Below are 7,397 nucleotides of genomic sequence, written 5' to 3'. Positions count from 1 at the left end.
AAGTGCTGCTTCATCCGTCAACATGGGTGCCTCGAACACAGGAGAAACGGTCGTTCGGGTCATCCCCACGAAACGAAACCAAGATGTTTGGCAACATTTCGACCTATGCAAAATGTCTAACGGTAGCCAAAAAGCTCGATGCAAACATTGTTTGAAGTTTTATGGCAAAGATGCAAACTCCACTTTAAAAGCGCATGTACAAAGGCCCTTTTGCAAGGCCTTGAAGGACGAATCGGGAAGTAGTTCGCAGCCGGAGATGACGAATCAAGGAACGGTGTTTACGTACGACCTTGAAGCGGTACGTCAACAGTTTTCAAACTTTGTGATTCAACAAACACTTCCTTTCAACCACTTTGACAACCCTCAATTCACGGAGATGATGCAAAAGTATGTTCAACCACGCTACCAACACGTAAGTCGTTCGACCCTTAGAAGAGATTGTCTTAAAGCATGGAAAAACGCTAAATCCGAACTAATTTCATACTTTTCAAACTTACAAACTGGTGTAAACTTAACAACGGATGTGTGGTCGGTACCTAATGGTTCGCCCGACTCATACATTTGTGTGACGGCTCATTGGGTTGACCCCGAGTCGTGGCAAATGATGAAACGAACCGTTGCGTTTCAATTGTTTGATTACCCGCACACGGGTAGAAATATTTTTAAACTCTTGGATAAAGTCATTCGACAATACAAGATTGAACATAAAATCTTTTCAATTTCGTTTGATAACGCGTCCAACAATACGGCCGCGGTTGGCCATTTAAAATTAAAGTATAAACCTATTTGTGATGGAGCGTTTTTTTATAGCCGATGCATTGCACATATTATCAACTTGGCCGTGCAAGATGGGTTAAACGTGATCGAAACGCAAAGAAACAATTTTAAAAGAATGTTACGAGATGTTTTTAGCAACAATAAAACATTTTAAGATACAAAAAATTTTGTGTAGAAGCTAATTGTCAATGGTTGGGGCCAAATTGGGATTGTCCAACAAGATGGAACTCGACTTGTGATATGTTTGAGAAAGCCATCCAACAAAAAGAATCATTAATTGCGTTTCATCAAATTTTGTCAGGTAGGGGTAAATGTGCACCGTACGATCCTAGAAACTGGTTATTGATTGAGATCGTTACGGAGGTCCTTCAAATTTTTAAATCTTGCACAACTAGTTTATCCGGGGTTTACTATCCAACAAGCCCCATTGCTTTACCAAAAATTGTTGTCATGTGCACAAAGTTGAGTGAACTTCATTGTAGGGGTGCACCTTATTTTGATATGGGTGTAAAAATGAAAGAAAAATTTAGAAAATATTTTCAAGAACTACCCGCTGTTTTGACATGTGCTGCTGCGTTAAACCCTTGCATCAATGTTGGTGGTGTTGAAGCTTTAATAGAAAAAATTTGTGACGAGCTAGAGTTAAACGACGATCAAAACCCCTATTATAACCAAACTTTAAAGAATGCTTTCAACACCACCTTGTCAAACATGTATGATGTTTACCTTACAAAATACGGGTCGTCTTCCCAAATTCATGACTCGTTAAGAGCTGTTGCCCAATCCCAATCCCAATCCCAAACCGACCTTGAAATGGGGATGTACTACATGATTTGGGAAGACGCCGGTAAACGTCAAAAGGTAAACACCCCAAGCAGTGAACTTGGAAGGTATGGTGGTACCAACTTTGTGAAACACATGACTCCGGATGAATTTAGAAGTCTTGATTTGCTGGCTTGGTGGAGAGGTAAGGAGGATGAGTTTCCGATCCTCGCCGCCATGGCCAAAGATTTACTAACGGTCCAAGCTTCCACGGTAGCTTCGGAGTCTGCTTTTTCTGTTTCTGGCAGGGTTATATCGATTAGGAGGACTCGACTCACTCCACCAGCTGTAGAGATGTCGATTTGCTACAAGGATTACTTGGACTCTTTAGATAGGGCACAACATCAACGCTCACTCGAGGGGGAAATGGAGTATGAGGCGGGCTTGTATGAAGACGAGGTCAATCAAGGACACACTCAACCAATGACCGATGAAGAAGCCGCGTACGACGATTACCTAAGGAATAGCTCGGGATCGGGTAGCGAAGAAAATTAGTTAAAGAAACAGCAAACATGGAGGCAAATAATGAGTAAGAAACAGCAAGTTGTTCATGTAATCGTGTCTAAGCATTCTTTAATGTTTGTATTTTTGAGTTACGAATATGCGATAACGATTTAATGTTTGTATTTTTATTGTAAAAACTATAAATGAAAGTTATGTGTTTTTAATCTTCCAAGCAAAGAACCCTAACAACGAAAGCAAATAATGGCTTCGGTCAGTCCGTTTTGCCTTGTAGTTACCGGTTTGCATTGTAGTTACCGGTTTGTTTATACTGTGAAAAAATAATGGTTATTTAAAAAAAAAATAAAATAAAAAAAAAAAAACCGGTTAACCAAAAAACCGGTTTTTAAAAAACCGGTTAATAAAAAAACCGGTTTAATAACCGGTTCAAACCGGTTTCTAAACCGGTCCTAACCGGTTAGACCGGTTAGGGTTTTTACATACACAAACCGGTTATTAACCGGTCCGGTTATTAACCGAACCGGTTATTAACCGAACCGGTTTTTTTCCGGACAAAAAAAAACCGGTTCGGTCACCTCTACTTGCAACGTTATTTGTTACTTATATTTTTTTTGTGCAATATTATTCTGTACTTTTCAATAAACGATTTTTTAATAATATATAAATCAGCTGTGTGTAAGAGTGCTCTAACTAATACAGTCACCTTCGTCACATAAGTACCGTATAGATTTTAGCTTCCGTTTATTTATTGTTAATAAAGACAAACACTACTCAAACCCTACTTAACACTACTATTATAGTCTTTCGCCCGGTTTAAACCTAGGACATCAACTTAAAGAGGCTTGTTCTATCAAATAAGCTAATCCCATATCAAGCTATGCGTAATTTTCACTTGGAAAGGGCTTGACCATACAGTCACGTAAGGGAATCACTCACATCACCAACAACATACTTTGATATGTGCAACCATCACTTGTTAGTGGGTGTCACACCCCAAAAACCTTAATTTAATAGCAGAAGATTTAGTCAACTAATTTGGACGGTGACAGATTCCGTTTAGTCATCAGTATTTAAACACAACATATTCACATACAAGTTGAACTTTTATTCCTTATAAGATGTCATAAAGTACACGTGCCAGAGTACACGTTTTGTTTAAAATGGAAGTCCAACATTCAAGTATTGCACTCGTTTTTCCCACATCACCTTCACGAAGCATTCACTTTTCATCTACCTAAAAAATACGTTTAAAAATTTTGACAACAAAAAGGTTGATGAGTTCTCAATTTAAAAACTATAATGTAATAGCTTTCGACTTTTACATCAATTATTTCTTCATTTTAATCAATGTGAATATCATTTTTAACTTTAAATCTTGCATTTTAATTCATTTTTATTTCATTGAAACAAAGTTTTTCTTTGTTTAATTATTTCCTTAATTACCACTTCGTCCACATTGACCAAAGTCAACTTTCCTTTTAATTGTGAAAGTGTATGAATATAACATTTTAATTCAAAGTGTGACAATTCATATTCACATAAAATCCTCTTCCAATTCTTACGAAGATAACCTTTAATCATAACTTTCTCAAAGTTTATAATATTAACATTTTATTTCTTTAAGCAAAACGTATTAGTCATAAGCGCTAAAAATATGACACATGTATGACTATTAAATCAATAACCCGACACATACCATACTCAAAATATTTGCCCCCAACATTTAACCAGAGCAAGTGGTCGGCAGGCAAGGCGTCATCCCGATAGATCTATCAATATTTCTATGCCCTAAACCAAGGTTAACGATTATAACGATTTGGCGGTTGTTTCCTCACTTTCGCGTTCATGCTATATTTAGGCAGTTGTTTCCTTATCTAAGTATTTCACACCAGTCTAATTTAACTCATCCTGTTTAATACGTTTGTAAAAATAAAATACAATCCATGAAACGTGTTCTCCCACCAATTAAAACATTTAAAAAGTGGGGACTGTGAGAAACTCACCTTTTTCTCGGCACAACTAACACATATGAGGTGATACACAACCAGTTGATGCAAGATAATGACAGTCATCCAATGATAACTGGATTCCTATGTTTAATACAAAATATATTAACACATAAACACATATACAAGTAGGAACGTATCCTAACTTAACTCGTTTATCCTCACATGTCTTATTTATCCTATGGTTAAATTACGAACTTCTATTGTTTTAGAAAATCGTAACCAAATCGAATGTTTCAAAATATAGTATAATTATAAACAACTTTTTCATTGTCCAAGTTATTTCCGATAACAATATTTATACTAATCTCTCGTTATATAACTTTTTCAACACTTAAAGATATAAAATATATACCTCCTCGCATACGGTTCGAGTCTAGAAATCTGCTCAAAACCCGCATGCACTGTGATCCGGATATACCAGCACATTCGTTTTTGCGTCACGGACGTTTCTCCGGTCTCGGATCGTTTGTACGACACCTCAAAACCTACATGCAACTCGTTTTAAGAAACTATATCGTTCTGAAACCTGACCAGTAACTTACAAATCTTATAACTCACCATCCAGATATCTGATCTTTGATTCCTTTGGTGAAATCAAATATCGATGTGTTAGGAACACTTATCGAAAATTTCAGCTTGATCCGACGGTCGGATCTCCGGGAATCTGTATTTCTTTACAGATGCGTTTTGCAAATCCGACCAGAAAGTCGGTCGCGAAAATGAGTCTAAACACCATACTTAGACATCTCAAATCTTTATCTCCACCGTTCACAATACTCTTCTATGAGTTATTAACTCTCTGTTCAAAAATCAAGGTAATCGGACCGTTAGATTTTTCGTACCAACATGATCTTTGAAATCACGTAAATCTAGAACAAGCTGTCCAGATTTTGAAATGTGATTTTGGCAAACTTAAACTCAAAATTAGGACGATCAGAGCATACCATCGCGCTCAGGACGTCTATAAATGGTTCTGGGTAGAAGATGGGCATTTGGCCGTCTTCACCCACCACCGGACCGCCGCTCGCCGCCTTACCGGAGCACCGCCGGCCACCGACGGACCGCCACGGCCGGCCTCCAGAATTCCACTTGCTCTCCCCTCTCTCTCTAGGCTCTCTCTCTCTCATTTTCTTAAATATGAAGTATTGTGTGATAGGTGACGGGTGGATTGTAAAGCCACCCTTAAGTGTAGTAATTTTAGTTAAACCACGTGCATTTATGTTTAATTTCAAGGATTTGGATTACTACACTATGTCGTGTGATTACAGGTAAAAGGAGGTAAAGGACGAAACAACAAGATCATAGGCGAAAACGGTGAAGAAAATGGAGTTAGAACGAGAGAGTTACGAAGAAAACAAGAAATAGGAACCAGCTCCACCGTGGCCCATGGTGCACGCCGTGGACCACGGTTCAACTAACGCAAATCTTCCAGAGCTCACCGTACCGTGGAGTGAAAACTGGATCGTGGCCCACGGTCTGACCCATGGATGATATAACGTTTAATATATGTTAATCCCGTGTACAATTTATTTAATATTTTATCGTTTATGTTCGGTTTCTCGTAAGATTTGTATACTACTAACTTAGTTTTATGTTTTAGGTTTAGGGTTATAATTCCGGTGAAAAGAAGGCGAAAAAAGAGCAAAAACAAGCCGAACCGGAGAACCGACGCATCAGGAAACGAACCGGACCAAACCAGGATTGAACCGGACCAGCATAGTGGACCAGACCCCCTAGGGCCGGAGCGCCGCGCGACGGGGGAGGGAGTGCCCGCCGCACGGCGTGGTGGTGGCGGTGCCGAGCTTCCAGAATCTTCCAGTCGTTAACCGTCTTAACCTATTTTTGGACCCCTGTTGCCTATAAAAAGACCCCTAAACTCACCCTTAAACATAACCTGAAGTTCCAGACGATTTTGGTGAGTTACGAGGCGTCCGAGGTCAGTTTCCGGCAGCTTTGGAGTCGAGGAATCAGCCGGCGAAGTGCTTAATAGTCAAGGACGAAGACTCCGGGTTTTATCGCCTTTATACTTCCGTTCTTATTTATTGTCGCTTATTATTGTTTTGTTTAATTTTATGATGCTAGGCTAAACTTTATAGACTGCCTAGGCTTATGATGAACCTACTTTGACGTTATGGTTTGACTTGGGATTTATTTATCGTTATGGTTTTATGAACAAGTAAAAGGTTTACTTACATTAAATTGATGCGTATAGATATTTCGGATTGTTTGATTGATTGTTATTATTCCATAGTTGCCTTGATTATTGTTTGTCATTATGATAGGTTGCTATTAGGTCAATTACTTTGTGTTTTTGATTATTTTATGATTGATGTGCACTAAGATCATAGGAATAATACTTATTAATTAAATAAACCTAAGTGTGTTGCTAACCTAAATAGCTGTAAGGTGCTAGGTTATTGGTAGGTCTTTGTTGATCAGGATTACTAGATTTAGTTCTTCGTAAGGAGTCCGTCTAGGTTTGATTGGTTAACTTTGTCTATCGAGTCAATTGAATATATTAGACTGCCTTTGCTTCCGCGCTGTAAGGTAGGATTTCGTATAAAGGAACTAGTTTGTAATTAATAGCGAACTTGATTTTTAATACTGGTGTGCGTTAAAACTTGTTAGAAATCCATCAGGGGTTCTGTTCGGGTTTTCTTATAAGTGTCTATTTTACGATCCCAGTCCATAACTAAATATTTTCCCGAGTCAATTCATTACTGAAATTTAGGGGAGTCTAGCCTAGGTAGTTTTCTCATCATCATCTTATTTTTATAAACAAACTTCGTTTTCATTTAAATTACTTGTTTTCTTAATTAGTTTTTAATTATAGTATTAAATTAATATTTTAAATCCCCCAAACAAATATAATTAATAAGTCGTATTTTGTAGTCGAGTCTAATTAGCTAATAAACGTAATTTAAAGAGTCTCGTGGGTTCGATATCCGGACTTACTTAGCTTTACTAGAGTCGATCGGTTCATTTGCCGGTTAGCAGTTTAGTCGAGTTTTAGAGAGTCTAGAGTATTACTTAGTGTTTATTTTTAGTTAATTTAGTTAATAAATATTAAACTACTTCAAGCACATCAGTGGACCACGGTCGAATCATAACTGCCAGACTCCTTTGTCTTTAATTGGCCGTTTTGGCTATCTTTTTCAGCATCTTTTCAATTGGAAACACTTGAGGGACCAGGAGACCGGCAGTTACGATCGGACCGTGGTCTGAAAACCCATCATCCACTGAACCCCTTACTACTACAACCTCTACAAGTGTACCTACTTCAACCATGTTCAGCTTTCAGCCACCAGTTAATCTTCCACCCTTGAC

This window comes from Bidens hawaiensis, unplaced genomic scaffold, assembly GCF_021521415.1.
Source record: "Bidens hawaiensis isolate Kalapana, Puna unplaced genomic scaffold, B.hawaiensis_p1.1 tig00034732_1, whole genome shotgun sequence".
Lineage (NCBI taxonomy): Eukaryota > Viridiplantae > Streptophyta > Magnoliopsida > Asterales > Asteraceae > Bidens > Bidens hawaiensis.
Note: the sequence above shows the minus strand (reverse complement) of the source record.